The sequence below is a fragment of the Macaca nemestrina genome, chromosome 10 (assembly GCF_043159975.1).
Source record: "Macaca nemestrina isolate mMacNem1 chromosome 10, mMacNem.hap1, whole genome shotgun sequence".
Lineage (NCBI taxonomy): Eukaryota > Metazoa > Chordata > Mammalia > Primates > Cercopithecidae > Macaca > Macaca nemestrina.
In genome coordinates this window covers 29,780,344-29,797,361 of record NC_092134.1, presented here as the reverse complement: position 1 = coordinate 29,797,361, position 17,018 = coordinate 29,780,344, and the positions used below count along the sequence as shown (strand labels likewise).

The 17,018-nt window shown below is 38.2% G+C and overlaps 1 protein-coding gene across 16 annotated transcripts in view; it reads right to left on the bottom strand.

Annotated features, from left to right (window-relative positions):
* The window catches only part of C10H12orf42 (chromosome 10 C12orf42 homolog), a 193,300-nt gene that overhangs the window by 141,621 nt on the left and 34,661 nt on the right, over nt 1–17,018 (bottom strand). For 2 of the 16 annotated variants that reach the window (XM_071071228.1, XM_071071230.1), the window contains 2 exons: nt 5,291–5,363; nt 3,127–3,310 (listed from right to left, as the gene is read on the bottom strand). The exons of 9 other annotated variants lie outside the window; for them this stretch is intronic. The gene's annotated coding sequence lies outside the window, so the exon portion shown is untranslated. Of the gene's footprint in view, nt 1–3,126; nt 3,311–4,212; nt 4,318–5,290; nt 5,364–7,522; nt 7,639–17,018 lie in introns of all 16 variants that reach the window. 5 more of the 16 variants (XM_071071225.1, XM_071071227.1, XM_071071229.1 and 2 more) reach the window with 4 other exon arrangements.

The window sequence follows — 17,018 nt, the reverse complement described above, 5'->3', positions numbered from 1 at the left end:
CTGAATGGAATCGGAGACTGTTATTCTAAGTGAAGTAACTCAGGAATGGAAAAACCAAATATTGTATGTTCTCAATCATAATTGGGAGCTAAGCTATCAGGACACAAAGGCATAAAAATGATACAATGGACTTTGGGGATTCGGGGGGAAGGCTGGGAGAGGGGTGAATGATAAAAGACTACACATAGAATATAGTGTATACCACTTGTGTGATGGATGCACCAAAATCTCAGAAATCACCACTAAAGAACTTATTCATGTAACCAAACACCAACTGTTCCCCAAAAACATATTGAAATAAAAAAAAAATTTAAAAATAGACATGATAACAATCACTTATTAAGCATCTGAAAAAAATAAGACAATAATATGTTTTGGTGTGTAATACCAGCTCTGTGAGACATCAGGTTTCCAAATTTGTGGCTCTCTCTTCCATTCCATTGGGCTATTTCTCTATAATCATTTTTAATTGCTACATATTTATAACAATTCTTGGTATCTAATAAGGCAATTCCCCACCCCCTCAAATTTACTTTTCATCAGGAGGATATTGGCCATTCCTGCCTTTTTGTTCTGCCATCTAAACTTTAGAATTTTTTTCTAGTTCCATTTGGAAAGAAAAAAAGCATTCACTCAAGTGAAAATGTACAAACTCTAAAATTAATGGGAAGAATGACCATCTTTATAATGGTAAGTCTTCAAATATAAATATATTTTATTTTTCTACTTTTTAAATTTTATTTAATGTATCTTAATATAAGGTTTTATAATTTTTGCATAAAAGTTATATCTTTTAATTTTTTAGGTTTTGTAAATGGTATCTTGTATTATTGAATTTTCCATTCTTTGCTGTTATATGAACTGGAATTAATTGTATATATTGATTAGGCATTTAGATTAAATATTTTAGGTTTAGGTTTTTACCTTAGATTTAGATTTCTACCTTAATCTATTAGTGTGGTAAATGAATTGATTTCTTCATGTTAATCTGCCCTTGCATCCCTAAGATAAACTTAACATAATAGACTTGGTTTACTAGATTTGTGTTTAGGATTTTTGCATCAATGACCATCAATGAAATTGGCCTATAATTTTCCTTTTCTGCACTGTCGTTTTAATTTTTGATATCAAGATCATGCACTAATTGATTTTCTAATATTAATCTCTTCTTGCTTTACTGGGATAAACTCAGTGTTCTGGATTTATTTACTAATATTTTGGATCAGGTTTTTCTATCAGTGTTCATGAAATTGTTCTATAACAATTGTTCTATAACTTTTGTCTCATGTTTTCTTTCATTGGTTTGATATCAAGATTATACTTGCATGACAAATAATTTGAGAACTATTATTCTCAATTATATAGAATATATATAATTGAATATATATTATTCAATTATAATATATATAATTGAATAATATATATTATATATAAATATATATTAATATATATATTATATATATTATATTATATATATTATATATATATAATAGGCGGTGCATCAGTTATTTTTTGATGCATTCACAGCATTGTTCCACAGCAAATCTAAAATTTTACTGAGCAAATGTGGCCGGGTCAACCCCATGGTCTCCCCTAGGAAGGTGTCCTTAATTAGACTCCAGTTTTACCCTCCAGGAGTAGCTCCCAATCTGCTGTTCTTCACGGTTTTTTGCTTTACCCATTGGTTCTACCATGAATCTTGGCTCTGTCCTTTGAGATGTGATTCCTTTTTCATCACAGCCTAGATTTCTTGAAATAAAAGTAGATTGCACTGGCAGCTGAGTAACTTTCTCAGCCTGTTTTCAGTCCATAGGAAGTTGGGGGCCCAGAGGCCATTTTGGAATTTTACCAATCTCAGACTATTTAATTTCAGGTTGATAAGGGTTTTTTCATACAACTCACTTAAGAACTTCCTGGACCTTTTATACATCTGATTCCATTTAAATGCATTTGCTGAAAATTATACCCACAGTTGTTTTCAAGACATATCCCTCTTCTTCTCTCTATATCATTGTCACTTTGGGTGTGTCAAACTGCTATGGGACACCACAATGTTGAGGTCTCAACAAGTAGTCTTGGGCACACCTTCAAATTTATCTATGCCTCCAGGTTCCATTTTATTTTAAATACCTTTTGCCAAATGGAGACAACGTTTTCTATTTTCTTTTTCTTCTCTTTCATTTTATTTATTTATTTGTTTGTTTATTTATTTGAGACAGGGTCTCACTCTGTTGCCCAGGCTGGAGCACAGAAGCACAGTCATAGCTCACTACAGCCTCAACCTCCTAGGCTCAAGCTATGCTCCCACCTCAGCCTCCCAAGTAGTTGAGACCACAAACGTGTACCACCATGCCCAGCTCTTTTTTATTTTTCACAGAGACAGGTCTGTCTATGTTCCCGAGGCTGGCCTTCTGCTCCCGGGTTCAGGGGATCCTACCACCTTAGCCTCCCAAAGTGCTGGAATAACAGGCATGAGCTGCTGCACCCAGCCCATTTTATTTTCTAACCCAGCCAATTCTAGTCTCTTTATGTGCCCTACAAATTATGCTTGCGAACTGGCCAGTTCTTTCTTAAACGCATTTATTTCTTGTCATAATATATTATCTACAGTTTGGGACAATGAGCTGACTCTCCAGCATTCTGCCTGGAAACAAACTTAGCCAAATCGAAACATTTGTTGGGTCTATTTTCCCCTTAGGAAAGTTAATTCAGGCAATAATGTTGCCAGTTGCTTTATTACCTAACATATGTCACCCTTATCCAGCCTCCAATAACAATGTTATCACCACTTTTCCAGGTTTTGCAGCCAGTTTGCTTGCCATTTTCCCAGTCTCTGCTTGTAGCCCAGTTCCAAAACCAGTATTACACACTTTAGGTTTTGGTTATAATAGCACTCAATTTCTAGGTATCAATTTTTCCATCAGGTAACTATTGCTATGTAACAAACCACCCTAAAACTCAATACTTAAAACAATAAGCCTTTCTTATTGCTTGGGAGTTCACGGGTCCACTGAGAATTTCTGTTGATTTAGGCCAGTTGTAGCCAAACTTGTCCAAGCTCACTGATAGGTCTGCTTAACAGACAAATCAACTGAGGACCAGATCATCTAGGATTACCTTACTCACCTGACCAGCAGTTGTTTGGCTACAGGCTGAAGTGACAGGGATGATTAGATTACAGGTTTTTCACCTCTAACAGGGTAGCCTGGGCTTATTTGCACGACGGTGTCAGGGTTCCAAAAGCACGGAAGCATGAAAGAGCTCTGAAGGCACAGGCTGACCACTGGCACACCAATACTTCCACCACATTCTAATCACCAAAGCAAATCATAAAACCAAGTCAGATGCAAGAATTAAGGAAATAGACCCCACCTCTTGATGGGAGAAGCTACAAAGTCATATTGCAAATGGCATAGATTTAGGAAGGAATGAACAATTAGAAAAGGAAATATTTTTGGCAATCAATTTGGTAATTCTAAATTTTCTGGAAAAGTTTGCCTAAGACTAGAATAATCAACTCTCTGAATGCATAGTATAACTCTCCCATAAAAGAAGTGTTAACTCCCTGTTAATGGACTTATTAAAGTATTAATTTTATTTCTTTAATGACTATGCAGTTTTTCTATTTCTTCTTAGATTATTTATCTTATATAAATGTTTATATGAAGTTATATTTATGTAAGAGGTTTTTAATGTTATATTTTTCTAGAATTTTTTCATTTTACCTGTTTTCAAATTTATTAACATAAAGGTTTAATATATCTTTGTTATTCTCATCTCTGTAGTCTGTACCTATGTCTTATTTTTCATTCGTAATATTATTCACTTGCACCTTCAGTCTTTGTTTCATTTATTCTTTCCTTGTTTCTATTTTTTATCAATTTTGGCAAAAGTTTTGTTGTTGTATTCATCTTTTCAAAAATCTAATTTTTTATTTAGTGAGCTTTTCTGTTTATTTTCTATGTCACTAATTTCTGCTCTTATCTTTATTTCTCCCTAATAGCCTTTTGTTCCTTATCTCCCTAGTAATATTAATTATATACGTTGTAAAGCCTTGCTGTCATGGCTTTATTCGCTGTTTCCTTGGATGTAAATTCTTCTAATATTCATTAAGCTTTTTAACTCCTCTTCTTGATTGCAATTTTCTTCCAATATTGAGTGACTTTTGATTTTTTCACTCATCTTAATAAATCAGATTTCCTGTTAAATTACCTTCTATACTTGTTCCACACAATAACTTGTCTCTTAAACACATAGATTCTTTCTTCTGTCTTGTTCACCACCTTGTCTCTCTAACAAAACTCCACAACATAAGCACTTAGAGGCAGGACAGACCCAATAAAAAGAGAGAAAACACCATTTTTAAACACCTGGATAATTGTTACTATGGTATCTCAACTAACCACCCTACCATCAACCATGCATCCACCTTCCGTAGTCACAATCCAATGTACAAAGTCCTGAGCTATAGTTTCCTTAATCTGATCCCATCTGCTTTGCTTGTTTTTAGAATTCTTCCCGCCCTGGTCCTCTATAATTTATTCTCCTTATTTTTGAAGATGGTTACATATTTATATTGTTTCTCAAATTTCTAGGGATTTATTTCAGGAGGGCAAGTCTATAGTTTGTGCTCAGTTCTTCTTAAAACACAAGCCACCACAGCTTTCCTAGGAATGCCAGAATTTCACCAAACTGGAGTGACCAGCATCTCAATAGTACTTGAAAATCTCATTTCAGAATTAGAACAGGGAATACTAATCAAAATTCATGATAATAATCTTAAGTCATTAAGAAGGATGTTTTAAATCTTATATTTTGCTAAGAAAAACAGGAAACTATGTAAAACATCTTGGAAAGCATCCTATTTCTCTTTTTATTGGTGATATTTCCATCTTCCCTATTCCCATCAGCCAAAAATATACTCAAATTTCTGTATCCAAAAAAGACCTTATCTACTTTTTCCTCAGGTTTCTGTCCCCAGTTCTTTCCTTCCTGTCATCACCAGACTTCATAAGAGTTGCTGAAAGTTACTTCACAATTCTATCCCGAGCCCACTGGATGTTGGTTTCTGCTTCTACTGTCTTGCTGAAACTTGTCTTAAATGTCATTAAAAACGGCCCAGTTGCCAAAATCATCATCTTGCCTTTTGGTTTGTTTCATTCCATCTTTGTTTCCACTGATAATTCCTACCCAGTTAGGATTAGTAGCTTTTCCTCTTTGTGTTCACAACATGTCACAACCGTCTTGAGACTTTGAACAGCACGTGTCTCACACTCCTCTATGTACTTACCCAGCATTAACTCTTATTAGGTAAGTGACTTTTAGCCAGTGCCTTCACCTTTTAGTGCTTCACTTTCTCATCCCTAAATGAGGATACAATTAGTTACTTTACTTCATAGGTTTTCATGAAGATTAAATGAGTTAACATATGTAAAGCAGTTAGCACAGCACTTGAATATAAGTTATTAGTAATAGTAGCAGCATACCTGATAACATGTAAGTCTTTCTACTATATTACTACCTCTCAGAGGAAAGAACTCTGTCTTTCTCAACTTTAGAGCCTTCAGATGATATAGCAAAGTGACTACGTAGAGAATCAATGTAAAAGGAAGCCATGGAGGCTTCTATTCAAGATGATCCTGCTCTGAGGATGTGCTGCAATCTCCCATGCTTTGAAATGTATGTTCAATTGAATTAATCTGAGATTTGTATAAAGATTATAAAGCCGTGGCTCTTGTTTTCCAGTTCTGGAGTGATACTGTTTTTAAAGAAGGGTGATAAAACCAGAAATGTCTATCTTTATAACACTCTCCAAGTTTTAATGGGGCTGAAAAACGTGGTCCAAAGCAATGTTCATTAAAAATTTCATTCTCGGCCGGGCGCGGTGGCTCAAGCCTGTAATCCCAGCACTTTGGGAGGCCGAGACGGGTGGATCACGAGGTCAGGAGATCGAGACCATCCTGGCTAATCTGGTGAAACCCCGTCTCTACTAAAAAAATACAAAAAAACTAGCCGGGTGTGGTGGCGGGCGCCTGTAGTCCCAGCTACTCGGGAGGCTGAGGCAGGAGAATGGCGTGAACCCGGGAGGCGGAGCTTGCAGTGAGCCGAGATCGCGCCACTGCACTCCAGCCTGGGCGACAGAGCGAGACTCCGTCTCAAAAAAAAAAAAAAAAAGGCCGGAGGCGGTGGCTCACGCCTGTAATCCCAGCACTTTGGGAGGCCGAGGCGGGCGGATCACAAGGTCAGGAGATCGAGACCACGGTGAAACCCCGTCTCTACTAAAAATACAAAAAATTAGCCGGGCGCGGTGGTGGGCGCCTGTAGTCCCAGCTACTCGGGAGGCTGAGGCAGGAGAATGGCTTGAACCCGGGAGGCGGAGCTTGCAGTGAGCCGAGATCGCGCCACTGCACTCCAGCCTGGGCGACAGAGCGAGACTCCGTCTCAAAAAAAAAAAAAAAAAAAAAAAATTCATTCTCTAATCTCTTAGGTTTGTTTTGTTCTTCTACCTCAAAAAAACTCTTAGGCATCCTCGTTTCACATCATCACCTTGGTCGCCACTTCCTCTCTGCTCCTCTGAACACTGTCCAAGAAGTCTTATCACTGTACCACAAGATCCCTGGGGGTGGGAGGTTCCTCTTCTACTTTCATTGATTTTACCTTAAGCATAAACCGATGCATCTTTTTGTCCTTTTCTCTTCTTAGAGAGCAGGAGAAGAAGAAACAAGTGAACTTGCTTATTAATTTTTATCCTGCCAGGCTTAGAATAAGTATTTCTGAGCTATATTAGAGATTTCTAAAACATTTGCTTGTTTTCTACTCAAAACAACCACTTATACAATATTCCTTTTTGCTGTACCAAGGATAAATTTCACTTACTAAGAATCTCAGGCCTACATATTCTTCCTGAGAATCAGATTCACCATGCACCAATTACTCTATCTCCTGCCTGAGTTCTATGAGACAGAACTCTCACAGAACAAATTAAGTTAAGCAACTTCATTACTCATACATAGGCAGCAGGGAACAACAGAAGCACAGGATTTATTTTATTTATTTTTTTTTTTACTTTTTTTTTTTTTTTTTTTTTTTTTTTTGAGACGGAGTCTCGCTCTGTCGCCCAGGCTGGAGTGCAGTGGCGCGATCTCGGCTCACTGCAAGCTCCGCCTCCCGGGTTCACGCCATTCTCCTGGCTCAGCCTCCCGAGTAGCTGGGACTACAGGCGCCCACAACCGCGCCCGGCTAATTTTTTTTTGTATTTTTAGTAGAGACGGGGTTTCACCGTGGTCTCGATCTCCTGACCTTGTGATCCGCCCGCCTCGGCCTCCCAAAGTGCTGGGATTACAGGCGTGAGCCACCGCGCCCGGCGAAGCACAGGATTTATAGCAGGCTGATCCCCCAAGTCTCAAGAAAGTTTCTGAGGGTAGATGGAGTCTTGTCTGCAAATACCCCACACCTCACTGCAACTAAGGGACCCTGAAAACCCCATACCCTGGGTTTTATATCCTGGAGCAATTGCACTCACTGGGCTAAAGCATTGCAGGTCATTCTGCGCTGGGAGGGACAGAAATGAAGCCCAGCCAGCTCCTCTTTATCTCAGAATGTTGCATTTCCAGCACATTCTGCAGTTATTCTTGAGAACTATAATCAAGAAAAGGGAAAAAAAACGGGGTCACCAAGATCCATCCAGAGACCTGTCCTGCACTTCCTTGTCTACTTGAGATGTTGTCACTTATGTCTCTAAAACAGAGCCCCTTAGAATATAAAGGCTTTTGACATTTATAAGACATTTTCTAGAAGCAAAACTGGCTTCTCAAAATTTGTCAAAAGTCAATACAAAACCTTCTGTGCCTGCTTTAGTGTGCTAGAATTGCCACATTTGCTGTACCAGGAAAAGGAATCTTTTAAGTCATTATTTACCATTTTTGTTATGAAAACAGCACAGAGCACACATGATACAATAATTATTAGCAAAATATAAAGTAAATTAGCATTGAATATTTCCACTGACGTCTGCCTGGATATGTGGTACTGTCTATATTTCCATGAAAGGCAATTATTGCTTAAAGGTTGAGGCTTACATGCAGACCTTAGAAACTGCATTGTGGCTTTCCTCTTCCATCTGGACCTGTCTGTCTTCTTTCTTTTGGAAATTCCGCACAGATTCAAGGGTATTTCTTATGTATTACTTTATTAAATCAAATTAATAAACAATTTAGGAAAATCCTTTATGCAGCCATTTGTTCTTTATGTTTTCTTTGTCTGATTTTTAAAATAACATAATCTGCTTTGAAATTTTCATCAGGATGATGATTATTTGATCCAAACACTGTTCTGAAGATGCAATTTCTAAGAAGCTTAAATAGCCCATGCGTAATACAGAGAAAAAAAACCACCTGAATATGACGTTTCCTCTCCCTTTTGTGATCTTTCCTCAGTTCACAAGTATATACTGAAAAACTACTCTGTTCACAGAACTTGGACTTTGTTACTTTGAAACACTGGAAACTATTTATTTATTTATTTATTTTTCTACTTTCAATCTAAAGCATATGATGATAAGGGAATAGTTCTGAAAGTTTGTCCTTTGAACTAAACATGAAGATATAACTGAATTTCTGTATCATTTTCTCAAGGGGGAAGAAAGTAGCTTTTAAGGCAGTTAGTAAAAGAAGCCACTGGCAGGGTATACACTGTGTTTCTTTTGGAAATTAACTTTTTTTTTTCCATGTTTATACCCCAAAAATTGCTAGTCTGCCCTTCACCTTGGCTTAAAAGTGCAGAAAAGATGAAGCTAATAATGCCCTGTGTTTGTTCAGCAGGGATGCTGTACATCCCTGTACACTGTATTCAGGAAAATGGTGTATCTCACGGACCAATGTCTTACTGCTGTGTCAACCAGGTCAGCTGAATGGGGATCTACATGTCTGTTTTTAAATTCTGTTTAGTTCCCATACTGTCAAAAACATCTAGTTAAGTTGCCTAAATAGTAACTTAACTTTCAAGCATTTGAATCAGTTGCCATGGTAACAGATATTCAAAAACAGGGACCTATTTTGTATTAAACTGTTTTTCTCCACTTCCCACAAGCTTCACATTTATATGCTCTGCCCTCCTGGTGGGGGGTGGGAGAGTCGGGGGGAGTCAAAGCACAAGTAAAATTCAATCTTTTTTACCCCCTTTATATTGCAACCTTTTTAAAATTAAAAACTTCACATTGGACTAAAAAATGTGGCCATAACAGGATGTTATTTCATATAAGACCTGAAGATATTGAACTAATGGTCATCGTAACTGAGAAGGAGAGGAGAAAAAAAGCATTAGGCTCTTGTTGCTTGTCCTCCAACTGCACTTCAGATAAAATTAAAACTACACAACTCCATTGACTGGTCATCTTGAAACAAAGAACAAAAGCTTAATCACATATCTAGACAGGGCAATTAAAGTCAAGACCACAGAAATCTAATTCTCCAAGCACATCCATGCATAATAACCACTTTTGGAAATGTAGTCTATACTGAAAAGACTCTGTGTCTGTATAGAATCTGAACTTTTTAATTATGAGACATTTCACATAAAGAAGACGTTGGGGGCAGGAACAAATCCAACAAACCAGAGAAGAACTTACCCTCTCCACAGACTCTGAAACTAGGAAGTTTCTACCTTTCTTTGTAGAAAAAAAAAAAATAGTATTTTTCCAAGAATTCCCTGCAAGACTGCTCTCTGAAAAGGCATATGGTGAAACAGAATGAGTACGATGAGTTATAGGATAGGCAAAACTAGTTCAAATAGCAGCTCTGCTCTTACCCAGGGTGTGATGCTGGGCACCTTACTTACTGTCTCTGAACCTCATCCCTACTTTGAGATAAAAATATCTACCTGAAATGAATTTTCATTTAATAATCCAATGAGATCCCATATGGAAAACATCCAGCTCAGCTAGATCTTAGTAAATGTTCATTCATTTTTGTTCTGTCATCCCTATCATGAATCCTTGTGTTTAAAAGCAAGAAGTTCTGTCTCCCAGTTACTCTTGCAACTTGTCCGGTTTCTTGGATGGACCACAGGAGCCTATGTAACCACACCTTTGCTAGAATGCTATAAACTGCTCAAGGGCTCACACTCATGGTCTATCATTGAACCTCACCTAGTTGGGGAACTATACAGATGACCACAGATTCTCTCACAATTTAGGAGAATTTGTCCCTTTTTACAGTCACAAACAGAAAGATTAGAATAACAGAATGACTTCTGGGTTAGTTCAGATCCTCTGAGAAGGAGACACCAAGATGGATTAAATATGCAAAAAAAAAAAACTTATTAGGGGAAACATCTATGGGAGATGTGAGAAAAAACAAATCTGACCCTGAGGGAAGGAGAGAAGAAAGGAAGGAAGAAAGGGTGTATGGAAGCTTCCTAGACTGGCATGCAGTCTAAGAAAATATCTACAACTTGAGGGAGTCCTCAAGCTACAGTTGGCCATAAGAGAGATCCTGTGTTTCCCAGGAAGGGCTCATCTGAGTCTCTGTACCACACTCAGCCACTGGCTGAGAGCAGCCCTTGAGAAGCAAGGCCTCACCACAGATCAAAAAGTGAATTATCACAGTCGCCACTGCTTTTTAATTAGTGATATGGTTTCGACATTTGTTTCCAAATCTCATGTTTAAATATAATCCCAGTGCTGCAGGCAGGGTATTGTAGGAGATGTTTAGATCATGGGAGTAAATCCCTCGTGAATGGCTAAGTGCCATCCCCTTTGTGATGAGTGTATTCACTGGAGACCTGGTTGTTTTAAGTGTGTGGCACCTCCCCCTGCTCTTGCTCCCACTCTCACTATGTGAGATGGGAGATGATTGTGAGATGATTGCCCCTGCTTCACCTTCTGCCATGACTGTAAGCTTCCTGAGACCTCACCAGAAGCAGATGCTGGCACCATGCTTCCTGTACACCCTTCAGAACATGAGCCAATTAAGCCTTTTTTCTTAATAAATTGCCAACCTCAAATATTTATCCAGAGAAATGCAAAAATGGCCTAACACAAATAGGTTGCAGTTTTCTCCTGCTGTAGATACAACTTTCAATGAAAACTTAGATATTTCAAAAAGGGACACTTAAATAAAGCTAAACTGCAAATTAACAAGGTCTTTATGTGAAGCACACTGTGTAGACAGAGCTTCTATTGACATTGGCTTTGCTCTACCTGGAGCCCTTGCCACAGTTGGGCTTTACTCATGGCTCAGCCATCACCCACTTCTGAGAACCCTTTTCCCCTGTCATTCTCCATACCTCTACTGCAAGATGCCTGCCTCCTCAGCAACCTTGAAAGCTGCCCTCTATCCAGAGCCCCCTCCTTTACTGTACCCCTTTACTGCCATCCCCATCTTTCTGAAAAGTTCAGTCCAAAGTGGCTTACCTCCAAGGCACAGGACTCATAAAGAGTATTAATTAAGGCTTGCTGTTATGATGGATAAATCCTAAAAGCTCAGTGGTTTTACACAATTGAAATTTATTTTTGTATATCCAACTATCCATGTGGCACACAGCAGGCAATCTTTATACAATGATTCACGGACCTTTGTTTGGTCAACTTCTAGGGACTGGTGGACATCCTCTTCCAAATATTGGACAGAACAAAAAAGAGAGAGAGAGCAAAGGAATTCCTGGGAAAGATTACTATGGGCCAGGTTGGCACATGGTAATTATCACTTCCACACATATTTGTTGAAAAGAACAAGTTGCATGGTCTCATCAAACTGCAAGAGACATTGGGAAATGCAGTCCAGCTGTGTGCACAGGAGCAAGAGTAAACAGATTTGGTCAGCACCTCACTCTCTCTGCCGAGTAGGGTCCAGTACTGAGGCCTGAGGGTGGAGTCTTGGACTCCCTCTCCAGTACTGTTTTCCTGTGCAATGGGACCTGCAGTTTTGCCCTTTAAGGCTTCTGAAGTTGGCTTCAGAACCTAACCAGAAGAATGGGAGCTGCTTGAGGGCTCAGCTTTGGGCACTCAGTAAATGTTTTTGGATGGAGAATTTCTATGAGAAAATGTGTTGTGAGTTATAAACAACCTATTTATAAACAGACTTTAGTAAGAAACCCCATCTGTAAGTTGGGAACTAAATATATATATATATGTGAGCATAAATGCATATGTCATATTTTGCAAAATCTTGAAAGGGTGTAAATTTGGATACTGTGTAAGGTCATTGGTGACTGACTCCCATCCTCTAACAAGCTTCAGTTCTTGTTGTCAGGGAAGAGTGGGTCAGAGGCAAGTTAGGAAGCGACTGTCCATGATCATCTGGGATTTTCTCTGTGTAATCTATAGCCTGTTGTAGATTTGTTGTAGAACAACTTAATACCATTCAGTTTATTCTCTATGTCTGTGGGCTTTATGACAGTACAGACTGGTTAAAAATACTGTCTTCTATTAACCTTCAATAAAGCAACACAATGCTTTATGAGAATAAAATTTTGGGACCCTATTTATTGAATTATGGTGAAATTTTATTTTATATTCTTACACATATGCAAATATGCCATTTGAAACATATGCTTGAAGAGAATGCAAAAGACCACTGGCAGTCTAATCACTTAGCTCAGGCAACAAACTTTACTTTTTAAGCTACCTCAGAGCTCCTTCTTCTTTTGAAGATGACAAAGAGCTTTTTTATAATCCCCTAACAACATAATCCTGCGTTACATTGTCCATTGTAGAGGACAGACAATGTTATGGGCTTAGAAATTAAAGTCAGGAAAGTTTAGGTCTGCTAAGAAGTTGAATAACACATTGCTGACAAGGAAAAAAAAATCCATAGATTATCTTCCAGACTCACTTTGCATTATAAAATATTTCCATAACACTTACAGACATGTGGACATAAATGATATTGTGTTTGTGATATCTACATTTATACTTATGGAACTGGAACAGAGGTGGCAGAGTGTGGTAGAAAGAGTACTGATATAGGAATCTACAGACTTGAATTCTTGACTCACTTCTGAATTGATTAGCTGTGTGACCTGGAATGAGTCACCTAACTTCTCTGAGTGTTGGTTCCCTCCTTTGTAACACTAAGATTTGGATTAAATGATTTGGTGCACCTCAAGTATCCAATACATTCCATTAACCATTCGGAATCTCCATTTCTACAACTAGAATACTGGTCATAAAACTATCTACCCCTTTTTTATCCCAGGGCTATCTTAAGGATCTAACGAAGAAAAATATTTAGAAAAGAGCTTTGTAAGTTGCCTTCCTATTTCTCCACAGCCTCAACAACATCCGCTATTTCTTGACTTTCTATAGTTGCCATTCTGACTGGCATAAGATGGTATCTCATGATGGGTTTGACCTGTATTTCTCTAATGATCAGTGATATTGAGCTTTTTTCATATTTTTGTTGGCCATATAAATGTCTTCTTTTGAGAAGTGTCTGTTCATGTCTTTGCCCACTTTTTAATGTTTTCTCTTCTTGTAAACTTAAGTTCCTTACAGATTCTCGATATTAGACCTTTGTCAGATGGATAGATTGCAAAAATTTTCTCCTATTCTGTAGGTTGTCTTTTCACTCTGATGATAGTTTCTACTGCTGGGCAGAAGCTCTTCAGTTTAATTAGATCCCATTTGTCAATTTTTGCTTCTGTTGCAATTGCTTTTAATGTTTTCATCATGAAATATTTGCCAGTGCCTATGTCCTGAATGGTATTGCCTAGATTTTCTTCTAGGGTTTTTATAGTTTTGGGTTTTACATTGAAGTCTTTAATCCATCTTGAGTTAATTTTTGTACAAGGCGTAAGGAAGGGGTCCAATTTCAGTTTTCTGCATATCACTAGCCAGTTCTCCCAGCACCATTTATTAAATAGGGAATCTTTCCCTGTTGCTTGTTTTTGTCAGGTTTGTCAAAGATCAGAACGCTGTTAATGTGCAGTCTTATTTCTGAGATCTCTATTCTGTAACATTGGTCTATGTGTCTGTTTTTGTGCCCATGCCATGCTGTTTTGTACTGTAGCCTTGTAGCATAGTTTGAAGTCAGGTAGCATGATGCCTCCAGCTTTGTTCTTTTTACTTTTTACTTTGTTCTTTTTACTTTACTCTTTTTACTTATGATTGTCTTGGCTATACGAGCTCTTTTTTGGTTCCATATGAATTTTAAAGTAGTTTTTCCTAATTCTGTGAAGAATGTCAATGGTAGTTTAATGGGAAGATCATTGAATCTATAAATTACTTTGAGTAGTATGGCCATTTTCAAGACACTGATTCTTCCTATCCATGAGCATGGAATATTTTTCCATATGTTTGTGTCCTCTGATTTCCTTAAGCAGTGGTTTGTACTTCTCCTTGAAGAGGTCCTTCACTTCCCTTGTTAGCTGTATTCCTAAGTATTTTATTCTCTTTGTAGCAATTGTGAATGGGAGCTCATTCATGATTTGACTCTCTGCTTGTCAATTGTTGGTGTACAGGAATGCTTGTGATTTTTGCACATTGATTTTGTATCCTGAGACTTTGCTGAAGTTGCTTATCAGTGTAAGAAACTTTTGGGCTAAAATGATGGAGTTTTCTAGATATAGGATCATGTCATCTGCAAACAGAGACAGTTTGACTTCCTCTCTTCCTATTTAAACACTCTTTCTTTCTTTCTCTTGCCCGATTGCCCTGGCCAGAACTTCCAATACTATGTTGAATAAGAGTAGTGAGAGAGGGTATCCTTGTCTTGTGCCAGTTTTCAAAGGGAATGCTTCCAGCTTTTGCCCAATCAGTATGATATTGGCTGTGGGTTTGTCATAAATGGCTCTTATTTTGAGGTATGTTCCATCAATACCTAGTTTATTGAGAGTTTTTAACATGAAGGGATGTTGAATTTTATTGAAGGACTTTTCTGCATCTATTGAAATAATCATGTGGTTTTTGTCTTTAGTTCTGTTTACGTAATGAATTACATATATTGATTTATGCATGTTGAACCAGCCTTGCATCCCGGGCATGAAGCTGACTTGATCATGGTGGATAAACTTTTTGATGTGCTGCTGGATTTGGTTTACCAGTATTTTATTGAGTATTTTCGCATCAATGTTCATCAGGAATATTGACCTGAAGGTTTCTTTTTGTTGTTGTATCTTTGACAGGTTTTGGTATCAGGATGATTCTGGCCTCATAAAATGACTTAGGAAGGGGTCCCTCCTTTTCAATTGTTCGGAATAGTTTCAGAATAAATGGTACCAGCTCCTCTGTACCTCTGGTAGAATTCAGCTGTAACTCCATCTGGTCCTAGGCTTTTTTTGTTTGGTAGGCTATTTATTACTGCATCGTGAGTAAAATTTTCTACATCCTCAAGCTCTTTCTGAATATTCCCTTTGTCTTCTTACAGTAATGCAATATTTCCCAAATCTTGGTGTGCATCAGAGTCTCCCAGAGGGTTTTGTAGTGGCAGCCTCTAAGATACTCCTTACTGATCCATCCCTCGCTCCTAAGATTCACACCCTGAGTAACACTTTCCCTTAAGTATGAGCTAGAAGTAATACCTCACTTCTAATGAATAAATTCAGCAAAAGTAATTGTTTATCACTTTTAACAATAGGTTATAAAAAGAAACAGACTTCTGTTTCTCCCTCACTCTCTCTCCCTCTCTCCATCTTCCTCTCTTCCTCTCTCTTATTGCAAAATAAACCATATAATGTTTTAAAATGTTACCCCATGTGGTACACTAATTGCATTTAGGGCTAGAGTCATTCACCTGTCCCTGCATCCATATCCCTTTGCCATATAACATTGTGGGAACTCCCACTGGGTATCTAGGCTCAGCCATATTACTTGCTTTGGCCAATGTGACGCTATCAAATGCAAACACAAGCATAGGCTTCAAGGGGAGGCACTATTGGAGTTGTTCAGTCTTGCCCTCTGCCATTGTCATGAGAATATGCTCTAGCCAGAGCATATTCTGCCTGCTAGAGTCAGCCTTCTAGAGGATGCAAGACAGAGTAGAGCCAAGTCACCCAGTCTTCGCAGACAAGGCCATCCTGGATCAGTCAATGGCCAACCGATACCCAGCCAAAATCAGCCTTGCTGTCTAGTGGACTCACAGCTGACCACAGACATGTGAGGGAGCCATGCTGAGAACCAGACCAAAGTAGCTGAACCTCTCAAACACCTGAACAAAACAAATATTTACCACTGTAAATTGTCTGTTACATATTGGATAATATTATGTAAAAAAGCATTCTCCTTCTCTGTGGATATCACTGATTGAGATCCCATGTATTTACCAGAATTTTATTTATAAAATTAAGATCTGCTATTTACTATAATTATAAAATATGCACATATTGACCTAATCATTACATAACCATTGTATATTGCAACTTAGAATATCCTTCATTGTATTAATGGGGAGGATAGGGACTGGACAGAAAGGTATTTGCTCCAAAGACACCTGCTGAAAAACAGGAGATCACTGCAAAATGATCTGATGGATATAAATTTTTGCACACAGTGCACTTTGGGACTGTTCTCATCTCCAAATACAATTAGAGGAAAGCACTGACCCCGTCCCAAGTCAAGCCTTGAGCCTGCAGAGTCCTGATGGTAGGAATGAGGGTCCTGTCCTCAGGACCTGCTGGAGGGTGGAACAGGTGGGTTGATGTCTGCTGTACTTCCTCTTGGGCCAATGCACTTCAGTAAATGGTATCTATTTTAAGAGCCCAAATATCAAGAGGACTTAAAAGGACTGGACTAGGATATCCTGAGACTCAAAGCATTAACAAGATCGTGATGCCCATTGGCATACATAATTTAAAAGATCTGCTTTTCAATGACACAAAACCTCATGTATGCTGTGATCTAGTTATTCTAATTTGGGGAACTTTCTGACATTACTAAAAACCAAACTTCTTTATATTTTAGTGAATTTCTATGTATCCATTTGGGGGGTGGGGGGTTGTTTTTCTCTCTTCTTTACATATTTAGCTCTTCTGTGGGGTATTCTACCTATATGCAGATTAGAAAACAACCCAGGAAAGCTAGATTT